The sequence below is a fragment of the Ptychodera flava genome, chromosome 15 (assembly GCF_041260155.1).
Source record: "Ptychodera flava strain L36383 chromosome 15, AS_Pfla_20210202, whole genome shotgun sequence".
Classification (NCBI taxonomy): Eukaryota; Metazoa; Hemichordata; class Enteropneusta; family Ptychoderidae; genus Ptychodera; species Ptychodera flava.
In genome coordinates this window covers 22,543,946-22,560,957 of record NC_091942.1, presented here as the reverse complement: position 1 = coordinate 22,560,957, position 17,012 = coordinate 22,543,946, and positions in this window count along the sequence as shown.

Here is a 17,012-nt window from a genome sequence, read left to right as displayed (position 1 = left end):
CCAACAATTGCATGTAAGGTCACAATTTCCCCATGTTTTAAGACGATACTTAGAACAGAAAGATTAACAATCCGACAAATGCATTTGTAATCTCTGTCTAGAGTGAGTAGCATCACTAGATCGTCAAAAGATACATGTTATATTGTGGCGTTATAACACTGCAGCTGAACATCGCCGCTGATCGTGATTACGGGGTGGGGTGGGGGGCTGCTTGACACTCAGGGGCGTTCCCGACATACATGCAAACGTACCATTGTTGTTCCAATAGATGCCCACTGAATATCACCGTGGTTGGCGCATCTCGTCGTTTTTTTATCCATTGGCCACAATCAGGGATATGCACATGCATGGCGAATGCTAATCTCAGTCGCCTGAGTGGAGAGAGAGAGAGAGAGAGAGAGAGAGAGAGAGAGAGAGAGAGAGAGAGAGAGAGAGAGAGAGAGAGAGAGAGAGAGAGAGAGAGATGTAACCATCAAAACAGCAGAACGGAATGTTATACTAATACACAAAAGCGCCGAGATCATGTCTGAAGTATGCGAACACAGAATGGAATGTATAGCACAAACATCAAACCTTCGAAAGCAATATTTACGGTGTGATAAATGCTTATATGTACCATTTCTTAATGCAATAAACACTCAAGGGGCAAGGGCAAGGGCGCCGGGTGGCATATCAACAGACTGCCTTCAGACCACTACCGCCTGTGATGAAGACGGGATGACGATGATGTTGCCCTTGTAGTGCTCCGCTGTGCCGCTAGGTAATCTTTTGCCACTCATTGGAGTTCTCCACACATTCATGTTTATCAATAATGCAAAATATGTCATACTGCCCTACCGATGAAATATGCATGATGCCATCTCGTCAGAATGAGACCTGCTAATGTAATGTAATTTGAACTGAAACTGACTCAGTCAAGACAAAAAATGTGCGAGTGGGCCAGAGCAGATTTTCATTTTCTCAGCAAGAACGCCGCAACCATGGAAATTAGCTTTAAGGAGAGTGGTACGTGAAATCATGCCCATGATAGCGCTATTTCGCACATTGTACGTGCTTAATTCTACTTACCATACGAAGAATTGGTACAAAACAGAACTGTGTAACTGACTAGAAAACGAGAGAGAGAGAGAGAGAGAGAGAGAGAGAGAGAGAGAGAGAGCGAGACAGACAGAGACAGACAGAGGCAGACAGACAGACAGACAGACAGACAGACAGACAGATAGATAGATAGATAGATAGATAGATAGATAGATAGATAGATAGATAGATAGATAGATAGATAGATAGATAGATAGATAGATAGATAGATAGATAGATTGATTGATTGATTGATTGATAGATAGATAGATAGATATTAGATAGATAGATAGAGATATAGAGAGATAGTGACAGACGGAGACAGACAGACAGACATGTAATCGTAAATTGCAAACGCACAATAGACAGTTAAAGACATACAGAGCATTGAATAATAGAGGGCAATAGAGCTACAAAGAGTCGACAGAGACAGCTAGGAACATGGCCACAGGTAGACACAAGCAGACACAGAACCTAAGAGGGAGCAATGTAGAGAGAGGGGCATCCGGGCAGGTGAAAAGTACGCACCAACAAACTATGAAAGAGAGTGATGCAGACAGAGCGACAAAGTCAATAGCTGCGACAGAGACATAGTTAAGCGAAGAAAAATTGGAGACATGTAGATAGGGGATTAGTAGTCATAAAGAAGGATACGAACACATAAAGGTTCATAATAGACACGGCTTTGAGAGAGCTAACAGCTGTATTAATAGTGTTCGTACTCAATAAATCTGTACTCGAGCCTTGCACAGAAATGTGTTGTCATCGCCTGTACTCGGCGGTGACCTGGAATCCATTAGGTAACTCGTAATAATGCAACATACTGTGAACATTCAGAGGGATCTCCGTCAGCAATTTTTTTTCCTTTCGGATTAAACTCTTGCACATGCTGACGCAAATCTTGCCTTTAATCTACAGCCAAGTTCAGAATCTTTCTGCCCAGAGATTAAAAAATACAGAAGTCTACCATTCTTTACATATTTACACCTATCTTTTTTATGAAACATTCCTCAATCATGTGAAATGCTACCGTGAGCACACAGTCAACGAGATTGTGAATATTTTTTTTTCAAAACGATGCACCGACAGAAACAAGATACAGTAATATAAGACTTTAGCTCGTTTAGCCTTACGCGAAAAACCTTTCCAATTTTGTCCTGGCCTTCTTTTGCCCACTGGAATAGCTTTATAATATCGGATTAGGCTTTAGGAACGTCTCACTCATTCCAAAGAATGCCAGTCGGCGCTGCGGAGGAGATAAGCTCTTACAAACCATTGTACAGATAACGAGATGCTTGGTGAGCTGAATTACAGTATCCTTCGGCAGAATGCATAAAGTATAAAGAGGGGTTTAAGCTAGAGTCTGGGAGACAAATTTTCCTTGAGTTTTGTTATGTAGAATGTTGGTGCGCATAAATCTGTGATAAAGGTTATTGAGCATGTCAAAAGTAATTTTCAACGCCCGCTTAATCTAGTTCTCTGAAGAGTAATTTTAATTCACTTTATTGGTATGTTTTGGAGACATTTGTTAAAGGCAAGACGAAATAATCGATTTATCGTAGGCATAAACTTCATTCTATGGGCACAGAACGTCAATGAATTTATTTATTGCAGGTGGGAGCTGTTGGGACTGCAATTCAAAGGCCACCTATCCTTACATTGATAGCTGGCGGGAAAATATAGTCCACTGGCAAAGTACTCAAATTATCGTCCACAAAAGTTACGTCATGTGAATGCAAGTGAACACGAAATGGACTGGCAAATTGACTTCCGATCAACGTCGAAAAATGAGATACTTTGAGAGGCACAAAAGACGCCAAATGAGCAGGTGATGACGTTTCTACCGTTGTGCTGACGGTTTTCTTGTTGTTGCCGATAGAAACTCTTGATCAAGAACTCGCCGAGCTTTTTCGTCGGAAGCCGACAAAGTGACGCCAGCAAGCATGGTAATCTTCACGACATCGTGTGTAAGTTGTTCGAAGAAATATTAGGGCATATTGGCCTATATGGAAATACAGGCAACACGCTACTCAATATCATGTCCACATCTTTGGATGGGCTTTCGTTTCTTTGCCCGCACGTCCTGTATCCCTGCATTTAGTGCTTTGCAACAAAGCTCAGCCTGCATGTTTCTAGCATCAGAGTGGTCGTTTATGTTTGGAGAAGGTTGTTGTCACGCAACGATGTTCAACACGATAGAGACAGCTCATTACACGTTCTCAAGGAACTGGAGAAAAACCCGACTAAATAGCATCTGGATATCATGGCTTAAGAATGTCCATAAAGTGCCCTTATTGTGATGTAGATTACCCAATCAATAGGTCACTCCTGCACTATAGTTCGAATTGCCTTCTCTCCAGTGTATCATAGAGAACTCATCTATTGCTCAACCAGACTTTACCACTAATGCGGTGTCTGTGCATTATCTTGGCCGTGTTTGGATCACTGGAGGCCGGACCGCGGCATAAATGTATCTGGCCGTCTCTAACAAATTCGATATTTATGTTCAGCTGAGAAATAAGGAGATGGGTATAAAATTCTAGAATGTCTTGTGGTATATCTTCGTCTCTTGGGCCTATTTTCCAGGCCCTGGCATGCGGTGTGGGTATTTTCCCACTGGTCCCATGTGGCGATAATTGAAAATGAGCGAATGCAGCGGTAAACTTACTCAGAAGAAGATTTTTTGATAACGTTCAATTTCTATCACTACTCGGTCGTTTTGTTGTTTTTTACAGCGGATATGTGGCCACAGGGCTTATCGGTGATCGCTTGTTGTTCGTTTTCTCTCTCTAGTCCATAGTGTATTTACCCTAATAAAACTGTTCTGTCGCTTTGTAGCATTTGTCATTAGTTTAGCGGAACAGATTCTTAAATACCGACGCGCGCAAAATAATTCATATCCTTTTACCAAAATATGAACATCAATAAATCATTTTTATCGCAAGAAATGCCACATTGATAGGTATTTGCTAGAAGGCACAGAGCTCTTCATAGTTTGAAATGTTTTGAATTCAGGGAGAATTTGCGTATTAAGGTTGATTCGTTGCGAAATGCCAAGGACTACCATGCATTTTCTATTTACAGTTATCATCCTATCAGTACAATGACAAACTATCGCGACCGTTCATATCATGATTTATTTAAAGCATGTCATGAAAAATAAATGGTTTACAATGATTCTTCGGGTTACAGGCTATATTAATAAAATAATTCTTCTTATTTCGAATCTTGGAAAGATGTATTTTTATCATGTTAGAGCCCCGAGGACCTCTTGTCGTATTATTTGAATGAATGAAGTCTTAATGATGGTTTTTTATTTTCCGCTAGGCCCAGTCTTCATTCACTGGCATGTGTATAACGAAAGTCGATGCTACTTTTGTCGAAGATCTTAAGTGAAATATGTGACACAATTTTTTTTAATTGTGGAGACATGCGCATATCAATTTCAATAAGAGAACGCAACCTTCAACATTATGAAATTTATCAAGGATCTATCTATCTATCTATCTATCTATCTATCTATCTATCTATCTATCTATCTATCTATCTATCTATCTATCTATCTATCTATCTATCTATCTATCTGTCTGTCTGTCTGTCTGTCTGTCTGTCTAATTATCTATCTATCTCCATACCCACCTACCTACCTGCCTACAAACCCACCCACACATACATACATACATACATACATACATACATACATACATACATACATACATACATACATACATACATACATACATACATACATACATACATACATACACACACACACACACACACACACACACACACACACACACACATACATACATACATACATACATACATACATACATACATACATACATACATACATACATACATACATACATACATACATACATACATACATACATACATACATACATACATACATACATACATACATACATACATACATACATACATACATACCCACCTATGCATTGTACCTTGGTAAATGCACCTTTCTGTCTGTCTGTCTGTCTGTTTGGATCTACCAACAGAATGTCCTATCATAATTGTCTATACTCTAGCTGTCGAGACAGGTACATGTAGCTTGCTATACCTACATTGTGCCTTTGTGTATTTTAATCTATCCATTCTTTATAAAGTAAGTGTTGATGGGTGGATTACTAATATGAGTTTCTAGCTAAGTAACTAAACAAACCAATCAATAAACCAATTAATACGTATCCCTTTTCAGGAAAAGGGGTAATGGTTTGTGTTTTTCTTTTGATAGCTTTTACAACCACACATCTGTGCACTGTTGTTCCAAGCGCGTACAATTTCCGGAGAAGTGATTGCATTTGTAACACATTGCTGAGCTTTCGCTTGCTCAAGTGAAAGTAACCTTTTTGCATTGCATGGCGTCATTTAAATCACGCGTGATTTTAACTTTCCCCCAAGGTATGGCGGATTTGCTTGTTCTTGGAGAAATTCTTTTTTAATCATATTATGTAACTGGACTCTGGACTCTTTATTTAATCAAAAAAAAACACAATTCTGTAGTTCGTTGCCTTGGCGAAATATAAACATATGAAAAGAAAACAAGCATGCTAAGAGAGCAATGTGAATTACTTGCAGCTCTTTAAAACTTCACTATAAAGCACCACAGCGAAATGAGGGCAATGGCAATGACTGAAAGCAACATTATGATGCAAGCGGGCCCAGGAAAATATTATGCTGTTCACGGATATTTGCCTTACGCCTGAATTTGCAGAAAGTCATGAGTTTTAATATCCCCTGACCTAGACTGTCACTGAAGAATTTACAAAAAGGCAACCTGAAACATGTATCTCATAGGCGTAAGCAAATACCAATGTGTTGCGCTCGTATTTAGGGGAATACGAGTTGAGGTACCAGCCTGGATCTTAATGCTTTCAGTAACTGAAGCTGACGCACTAAGATGTTGGTTGTAAGCGCCACTTTCAAATCTTTATTACAAGATGGCAAGTCTCGAATTCTCATATAACTACAGACCTCAGAATACTGTTTCAGCTACCCGGATTCTCTACCAATTTGTTGCGCTCGTAGGTAGGGGAATACCAGTAGAGGTATCAGTCTGGAATAATCGCAATCACACCCATCCATAATCCTATAAGCTTAACACTAGGTCAAAATTCGTAATACAATGATTGTAAACATAGGCACAAAACAGCACAGAACAGCAGTAAATCACCAGTACACACAACAAAGTCAAATTCATGAAAGAAAGATATATGGACCTCGGGCCAAAAGACCAAGAAGTTATGTCAAGTGTTTCGAAAATAGTAATCGCATCCTGCCCCACATGTGGCACCCAGCTGTAAGTCAAATAGGTAATGGTCACTAACTCAGGCCTAATGTCACTGATGCCATCAGTGATCATTTGTCGAAGAGAGATATTGTATTTATATACCAGCTTGCGATACCTGCCATAAAGTGTTTGAATGTAGAAACAAGTCTTTCTCTGATGTAACCTTGATTAAAAATTTGTAAGAGAGATGGCTAACACTACAAAATCACCATAACAGCTGCTCTTGCATATCGAATAAGCTGGATCGTAAAGCTTTCAGTAACCGAAGCTAACACACCAAGATGTTGGATGCAAGCACCACTTCAGTTTTCGTTATCCTGTACCTTTGACAGTATCGCACATGTGGTTGTTTTTGTATGGCACTATGGGTCAGTGGCCTTTAGCGCGAACAAAGATACCTTTTTCAATTTCAAAGGATACTGCCAGTTGGTGAGAAACAGGAAGTCATGTCACGACATACCCTTAAGTTAGATTTTTACCATGTCGAAATTATTATAAATAAACTGCAAAAAGGATGATTGGATTAATAACAATTGGTTTGAAGCAACATACAGAGGGAAATGTAGGTTAGGATGAAAACATCTGTTGGGTGTTTTCTCATTTTCAGGGCAATCATAATTTTAAAAACACAGGGAGAGTCAATATACAGAATCAATTTCACGTAGCCTCAAAAAAAATCTCACTAAAACTTTCATGGGGAAACTTTCAACTATCATGATTCTCTTCCATAATTAGGAATCAAACCAGAGGTCTTATGCAAACTGTAGAACAAGGGAAACAATTATCGATATTTGAAATTCATAGTGGCCGCTATACCCTGCGGTGACTCTAGGGGGTGGTATTATATTTTCGATTTTCACAGACAATAGGAGAGTAAAAGATGCATTTACTCAAAATGGCTGTCCAAAGGAGTCAAATACGATGTCTTCAATCGGATTCGAATTCACAACATACGGCATCCAGTCACCTAGCAGAGAAGTAACAGACAGGACCGCTCGGCAAAATCCCCAAAACGCGAAGCAGACCAGAATTATGAAATTTAGGGTGTCCGAAAAAGTATCCCCTAGGCGCATTTTGCGATTTGCCCGAAAGAAATGACAATCGTGATTTTGCAGTGAAGAAAACTCAATAGTGTCACTCACTTCACGAGTGTTTTCATGTTGACCATACAAACAGTTAAATTTACGATACAACACCAAAGCTTTGATTTGTATTGAAATCACTGACCAGCATCGTCAGCGACGTACCTCTCCCATTTTATCGGGTTGGGTGTATGCTTGAGCGAGTGGCTGTGCTAGCATGTGTACATCTAATGCATTCGCCATCGTCGAAATATGCTTTTAAGATTACAGTGATTTATGAGAGATACAATCAAACCGACGATTGCAAACAAATTTGAAGCAATTTAAGGTTAGGGCATTTCCTCAGAACATATTGTATCTCAAAAACTACCATAAACTTAAATAAGCGTATCCCTATGAACCTGAAAGAACTATACTTTATAAAGCGATTGAACATATTTATTAATAAAAACACACAAATTTCACAAACGTCATGGCAATTATGAAGAAAATGCAGTGAAAATATCAGAGGACAAGCCAAACAAATTTGAAAGCAATAAAGAAAGTTATTTTCAGGGGAACACGGACTTAAGCCTACAAGCTAAGAAAATATTCTGAGAAATTGTCGTGTTATATGTCCCGCACTGATCAAACTTTCGTGTATACCAACTGGCTGTAGGGGAGGTTTTGCGTAATCTAACGCAATGGATGCAAACAGAATCAAAAACTGATTCCGCACACTTCAATAAATGGGATCGAATTTTGCACTTCCAGTGAGCTAACCTACTCCTGGGGTAGGACAAACAATTCTGGCATTTCAAAAACATTCCTGCGCAATGGGACGATTATTGCCAAAACTTTATTTCTCATATTCTTGGATCGCAGAAACACCAAAATATATGAATGAAGTAATGAAGTTCCCGACCTACCTAACCTTCTCATGTTACGGGAACCATACATCAGACAAAAGATACCACTTTGCTGTAATTCGTTTACGAAAATCTAGAAATTCAATCACAGTCTCCTGAGTCCGTGAATGGAATGGATGTCTGGAATACTGAAGCGGATACATTAGCTTACGGTCTTGACACACATGTCAGGCAACTTACCTCTTTCATTAGTCTTATTTGATTTTACGTCATAGTCTATGGTGAGTTCATGAAAGTATCAACACAGAAGCAATTCTTCTTCAAAATAGTGCTGATTAAGCTCTCAATATGGCTTGCGTGTCCTAAAAAGGGGGTTGTGGCAGCTGGTCGATAGCATGTAAACTCAAAGTCGTCGACCTTTTTTTCTATCAGTCTTGCAGATTTTCCACGAGTCTCAACGATTGACCAGCTAGAGATATCTTATCAGGGACAAAATTTTGCGCGCGATGATAACGAAAGTATGGGGAATTAGTTTCGAGCAGCCAAATACACGATGCGTTTCCGCGTTCGTGATGTTGGACTCGAGCATCTAATAACATCACTGCGTTCGTGATGTCTGATGCGAGGACTCAATTTTTGTAAGCATGGGACAGTTTCGGGCTACCAACACAAAATAACGGATCTTTTCAATCATTTATGGGGGCAAGTTTTAAGAAGACTACATAATTCTTAATAATGTTGACAATTTCAGTGGCATCAACAACCCACCTGGACTATGCGATGGCAATAAGTTATTAACTATCAACAAAAACGACCGCACGTTCAGTAATATATCATCATTGCATCAAATTGAAATTACACAACATTTTCTTAGGGAATAAATCTTTGCTCCAGGTAATTTGTGAGATTGGTTTTCATACATGGATCAACAGAATCGTGTGCCTCGCAACGGATGATTCACGGTGCTCAAAGAAACTTCTGATGTTTATTCCCCTTCAGCAATACGCAGCCAGAGACGAAGGTGAACGTCTCTTTGAAAGTTAGTGCGTTGTTAACTGTAGACAGCCTTAAAGAGTTGTCGTCGTTCTGTAAATGTTTGCTGTACGCATGCGGTGTGTGAAATGTTATCCAGCGTCATCGAAACATTAGGACTAACAAGTTCACGAATAGTGACGCTACCCGTCGTGTACATTGCAATATTTACTTAATCGAACGATTACATGTTACCTCGGCGGGACGTTATGTTCACAAAGCGAACAATTTCCCTCCAGCTGTAAGATTAACAGTATTGTTCTTTCTTTCTTTCTTTCACCCCTAATATAGAATAAGATATTCTGTAGTAGTTTGAGAAGCCAAGGAACGGTAGCGGAGTCTTCATGTGACAGTACGAGCCGGTGATTATAGCGCCAACTACGAAAGCAACATAAGCTACGACTGCCAATATTTTCCTGCTTTTTATCTGTTTTAACAAACAATGAGAGATTGAACGGTTCCCTCCGGAAAAGAACACCATAATTACTTCAATGATGCAGATGATTGTGGTGGTGGTGATGGTGGGTGTTGTGGTGATGAAAATGATGATGATGATGATGATGATGATGATGATGACGTTGATGATGATGATTTTCAAGCAATAAGTGCGATCAATGAAAGTAGCTTTTGGTCCTCCAATTTCACTCGAGATTTTTGCCATACTATGTTTATGTGATATCCCAGTAAGTGTGGCTGCATACGAACTCTTCATGACAAATCTCTCGGTTGAAATTAGATTTTTTTACAGTTTGCCTCCTTGGAGGGCTGGTTAATTCGGGTGTACTATATCATGTACTATGCGAGAAGGGAGAATTTCCCTGAGAAGCAGCTAGTCCTTGCGTACGAGCTCCTCATCACGTCGAGCATGGTGCGATTCTGTGTATCGCCAGCTGAGTGGAGAAAACACACAATTGAAGGGATACAGATCATCTGATGCCATTGACGGAGATGACATTTGACTTTGTGATGATGCGGCGAATCGCCGCCGAGACAGACGAGTACGGTTTCAAATTTCCTTAAAAGAATCAAAAAAAGATCGAAGCATGATTGTTGAAAATTCTCCGGCGGCGTTGGTGTGATAATAGTTAAAAAACGAAAGATAAACGTATGAAATGAGTGTGGGTAGAATTTCTCCCTGCCGGATTGAGATAGCGCGAGTGTCTATATGGATTGGACTCTATCATCGATCTGGAACACGCACTCCATAACCGTTAGATGTGCGTGGTTGATGAATCCGCTACGCAGCTTTGCCCTGTTGTTTGACGACTTTCAATGGGTCTGAAGGATGGGCAAAGACGTAGTGTGGATGTGCGAAGTTTAAACTATAATTACTAATATACAGCAACGTTGCCCCTCCAATGTAAACTACCCATTATGCCATGGGTAACTACCATTGCAGGGAACCTTTGGACAATATTTTGCGAGATCGTTGAGGATGCACAAATAAACATAATAAACAGATATCAATATGAGTCAATGTTTGACTTAAAATAATCAAATGAACTGTTAATCATATTTTAGATCGTGTGTTAGATACCTTCGTCCTGTCGGTACAGAGATTCAGACCAATCAGTCTGGGTTATCGACTATGCTACAAGATGGTGATGATGAAACAACAGTGACATCAGCAGGACGTGACTAACTTGTGGTCAATAACAGGGGTACCAAAAGATCCAAGATAATCAAAATCCAGTCACATCTGCTGTTACCAAGACGACAGTTTCGAGGATATAGAAACACTAGTCGCGTGCATGTGGTTGGCAAGCAGTACTGATCGGGCGACACCAATTCCCAAGTTATCTCGGTGATCAATTACGTTTTAAACTCGTGTTCATTAGTGATTCTCTCGGTATTAACGTTTCTCATTTCTTTTCTAACATGAAATATGGATGTTTGCAAATTTGCAATCGCCGTCCCTGTAATGGTGATTAATGGAGCAGATGATGATGAGCAATAAAAATCATCATCATCATCATCATCATCATCATCATCATCATCATTATTATTATTATTATTATTATTATTATTGTACTTGGGCCTCAGCCCAAGTACATTTGTTTTCATTCCGTGGGAAAAAACTCTGTAAGGTATAACCATTTCTTGCTGAGACCAGGGAGGGCAAAATGTCTTGGCTTCATCTTTCTTGGCATAATAAATGGCGTAATGATGTTAACTGAATGGAAGTGCTGCTCTCAGCCAGTCTTGAATAAGTGAGATGTGAATATTAATGCTTCTCTATCTGAGTTTTTGCCACAAAATCTTCTGAATATAATCAAAATGTGCATCGAAATGCAACAATTAATGCACCCTCCGTTTCCTAGGCGATGGCACGACCCTTGCTACACCCACTGGACGAGCCAAAGTGGGAGGGGTAATTTCAGTTTGGTCGAACAAGAGGGCTCGAGACCAGAATTTAACATTTAAACTTGAAACATGTTTAATCGCTGACAAGATGTGGACTAGTGTTAATCGAAGTAAAATTGTGAAAAGGAAAGGTTTTATATTCCGGACACAATGAAAAACATTACGACTGGAAACTGTACCCCCAGTTGAGAATAGTAATGCCCACAGCGATGGAGAACACTTATCCTTGAGCTGAGAAAACCAGACCATCATTTCGAAATAGAGCTGCAGATTCGAGAAGCTCGTTCAAAATAGCTAGGTACAACCCCATAAAGCGGTGGTTTCGAGTTTTGAGGGCAAATTTCGCCTCCTTCATATAGAAATCGTACGTTTGTTTTTCCAGGAGAACACACCATTTGACACAAAATTTGCATGTAAAGGGGTCGCCAGTAAGCACGTGGTCAAATCTGGCATAAGAAACAATATGAAATGTTGGGTAAACCCAGTCCACAATAAACTGATTTGAACTTTTGTGTTTTGTAATTTATACCACTGCAGTAACATTACCTTTTTTGACAACATCACACAATGTAATACGTTTTGAAACTGAATACTCCGACGTATTCTGTGTCTCCTTTGCTAAAAAATACGGTATGCCGATTACCATGTAAGGAGATGATGACGTCAAGACAGATTTGTAGTGTGTTTGGTCCTGGATGGTGCACGAAGTTTTGTCAAGGTAGCTTGTTTATTTCCTAAATGGCACAGATTAGGTCGATCTAAACGAAGGCCGAAGAATGTTATGATCTCTAAGCGAGCTGAACTCTAACGCGAATGGTTGGATAATTTGGAGGATGTCTAGAATGATCTCGTCTCATTAAGATTATTTGGCGGTCAGTATTGAATTTCAACTGTGTCACACAAGTTTGCGAAATGAGTATTCCATCGAACGGTCAACGAACGATATTTTAGAAATCTGGAGACATGGCACATCGCATTTTTATTTTAATATTTTATATTTTACAAAAGATGTAAGAAGCAATGATTTTGTCGAAAATTCTGAAAAAAATATAGGAAGATTTGATCGCGAACACATTTTCACTTAGGGTCAACTAGCTCTGCGTACGATGCTGTGTGTTCCGCTACAGCTAATTGCCCCGCTCACCACAGCCCTGCAAAGACCCGTACGCGTACGTAGGGTCGGTGACTTCAAATCCATTTTGGGACTTGACGTAAAAAGCCAAATTACTGCCGAAATTCAGCGTTCTTGGGCCCAAGTCGTATCCAGCCTACCTCAGCTACTCGATCGCTTCCAAAAATGACAGTCTTTTATTCACTTCTCGTAAATAACCGTCGATGTCGGCAACTCTCTCTCTAGCCCTGCATACAATGCTGTGTGTTAGCTGTAGCACATAGCATCGTACGCAGGGCTAGGGGTCAACATGGGGTCGCAGCCATGTTGCCTCAAAACTTATTTCTGTCTGCACTCAAAACTCAAAAATGTCGGATATAAACCTGAAAAATCGATGCAATTTTGTCAAACTTCGGCGAAATTTCAGCCTATAGACAAAATTTCATCTAGGTAAGGTAAATTTACTGAAATTTGATCGACAAATAATCCTGAGCTTGAACGTGACAGCTCGCCTTCTCCGGGAAGTCAAGCATCCAGCTGCTCATACACAGTTGCCCATATGGCCAGGTTTATGAGATTGTTTTCAAGCGATGGCGGCAGACCGTACGGGGCTCTGGATATGAACCTACCGCCGGTGTAGCTGTAATAACTGTTGCGTTGTTTTTAGTGCCCACGGACGAAGTCCTGGGGGAGTTATAGGTTTGGTCATGTCAGTCCGTCAATTTCTTTCAAACTTTGCACAAGAATAGTACCCAACCCCATACAGATGCACGTCGATTTGTTTCACAATGCGATCGAATTTGGCCGTGTTAGAGGACTTTTTAGTTTACACCTCCATAGACTCCCATGTATAAGGCAGTTCTCCATAGACTTTCATGTATAAGGCCAAGAAAAATAAAAATTTAGTTTCTCATCGTATTCATATTGCCTAAAGGATGCAGTGACACAGTTTTTTGTCCCACGGATAAAGTCCAGGGGGCTTATAGATTGGGTCATATCCGTCCGTGAGTCCATCAGTGAGTCCATCGGTTCACGCAGATATCTCAGACATTTTGACAAAACATCATGTGACCTTGGTGACCTTTGACCTCAAATATACATTATTGTCCATAACTCAGTAACCACAAGTGCTAAACCTTTCATATTTGGTATTGTATGATGGGACACCTTATGACGCCACATATTGTACCTCATTAATTATGCGCATATCTAATTTTGAGCGAGCCAATAGAGCTAGAGGTCTGATTTTTGGTATATAGGGATAAGTTAACAATATAATTTGTTTGACAAAACGTCACGTGACCTCATGACCTTTGACCTCAAATATACATATTTGTCCACAACTCAGTAACCACAAGTGCTACACCCTTCATATTTGGTATGATAGGACACCTTATGACACCATATATTGTACCTCATTAATTATGCGCATATCTTATTTTGAGCGAGCCAATAGAGCTAGAGGTCTGATTTTTGGTATATAGGAATAACTTAGCAATACAATTATTATGACAAAATGTGACGTGACCTCAATGACCTTTGACCTCAAATATATATATTTGTCCACAACTCAGTAACCACAAGTGCTACACCCTTCATATTTGGTATGATAAGACACCTAACGACACCACATATTGTACCTTATTAATTATGCACATATCTCATTTTGAGTGAGCCAATAGAGCTAGAGGTCTGATTGTTGGTATATAGGAATAACTTAGCAATACAATTATTTTGACAAAATGTCATGTGACCTCAATGACCTTTGACCTCAAATATATATATTTGTCCACAACTCAGTAACCACAAGTGCTACACCCTTCATATTTGGTATGATGGGACACCTTATGACACCACATATTGTACCTCATTAATTATTCACATATCTAATTCTGAGCAAGCCAATAGAGCTAGATGTCCGATTTTTGGTATATAGGGATAACTATAGGGTAGAAATCTAAATATGCCCATCTAAATATTAGACATCTACCATCGAAAACAAAAGAAATTTGCTGTAATTTGAATATTTAAGGAGTTTAAGCAATTTCACTATAAAAAAGAACCCCTGCCTCAAACTCCACAAAAGTTGCTATACATATTTTGCCGTTGTCATGCGATTGCTTCGTTTAATAACCAGTTAATCAAATGCCTAATTGACAGGAGGAAATTCAAGACCATATTTGAATAGTAGTATATATTGTCCTCAAAATTACTCTATCTCGGCCCAAGTACTCATTGCCTTCAGCAATACTGCCTTGTTAGTATTATTATTATTATTACATAGAAGACAGACCACAACAGCAACTAAATGATGGCCATAATGTCGACTTTTTTATGTGGCAAAATAGAAGGATAGGCTTAAGCTATTGGAATAAGTAATTCCAGTTAATGATATACTGGAAAGAGTAGATGAAATGACAATAACACAGGAGAATTTGACAGTTTCTATTGAGAGCCTTTGATTAATTGTCGAGAGGTCGTTTGCGTTGTCATTCATTAAGGCGGATGGTACAGATCTTTCGTGGTGATAATAATATTATCTATCTATCTATCTATCTATCTATCTATCTATCTATCTATCTATCTATCTATCTATCTATCTATCTATCTATCTATATATATATATATATATATACATATATATATATATATATATATATATATATATATATATATATATGTGTGTGTGTGTGTGTTGTGTGTGTGTGTGTGTGTGTGTGTGTGTGTGTGTGTGTGTATGTAAGGATTGATAACTTTACACTTGTTAAACATGTCAGCGTGGAATACGTTTTATAAATCAAAGTTTTACTCTCATTATTTGGACGGCAAATAATCTGACATAGCTGTGTGATATTGGAATCTTAACATCTGCTGCGTTCGATTTATTGAGCAAACTCGACGCTTTACACGTCTTGCAAAAACAAAATTGTGCTGTTTTAGAATATGTCGCTCGACTGCAAGGACTTTTGAACATACCTCTCCTTGCCAGGAAAATATCAACTGTGAGTGAGTTCTGTTTGGCAACTGGAGATGGTGTACGGTAAAGCACCACATTTACGTAGTTTTGAGCAGGACAGACGAGATTCCACGTTGACAGACCGTTGCATGTGGACAAGTGTAATAAATTTACAACCGTTACATGTAATTTCTACATGCAGTGACTGATATGAAAGCCCTCTTTTGTTTGGATTATGGCGTTGTCACGTGATCGATAAATTAAGCATTGCTAAGTGATTTACAACCGCACGACTAGGTATTAAAAAAAACGGTTAATAAAATGGCATTTACAATGCTTGTATCGGGTAGTCATGGTTTCACGGCGATTGAAAGCGCCTTTATTTTGCCTTTCTCGAGTTTGTTTCTGAGGAGCTAAACGTGGGTTTGTTCTGATGACAAAAAGTTGTCTACCAAGTCGTAAACTGTGAGCTTTAAATAGCATGAGACAATATCCTGACGACGTGTACAAATTTTCTTTGAATTTATAAGAGGCAGTAAACAAAATCATCGTGTATAAAATCTGCATGCAAAGGGGCTGCGAACACGCATGGCAATTGCGCGCCAATACACTACCCTGGGTGAAATGAGGGTGGAGAAAACCGCTACACTGTAAAAATCGCAATCTTGAGGCGTATAAGCTTCTCCTCATTCATGGCAACCCTCGCCATCTTGTATTTATTAGCCAGAATATCGATCCGCTCTTCACTGCGTGGTTGTAATTCATGTCACCGTGTCTGTAGGGAGAAAACAGCTGTTGCATAAGCAGACGACTGTAGGAATATGTAAAAAAAATCCCCAGTCTCTGGTACATATCCGTATTTGTTTTAATCCAGACTCTAGGCAGTGAGATACAGATGCCTTCCTGGGATTATTGTAAAATATTGGAACGCAGTTTCCAACTGACTGACCATTTCAGCATGCGACATAGTTAAGGAGCCCGATTTACCCCGGTCAGTGAATTCCAGCTCTGCACATACACGATAAAGAAATTTGACTTTGCTGTTTCGAATAAGCTTAAGTTGACATTTTGCAAATGTATACGTACAGTTTGAGGGCATGATCTAGTAACACGACTGGCCTGTGTTCTGAAGAATGCACGAGCGGATCTGAATGTCCTAATACGTGAATGCCAAGTTTGAGTGTTATGTCTTGTATGCAGTCTCTGCAAAAACCAACACTTC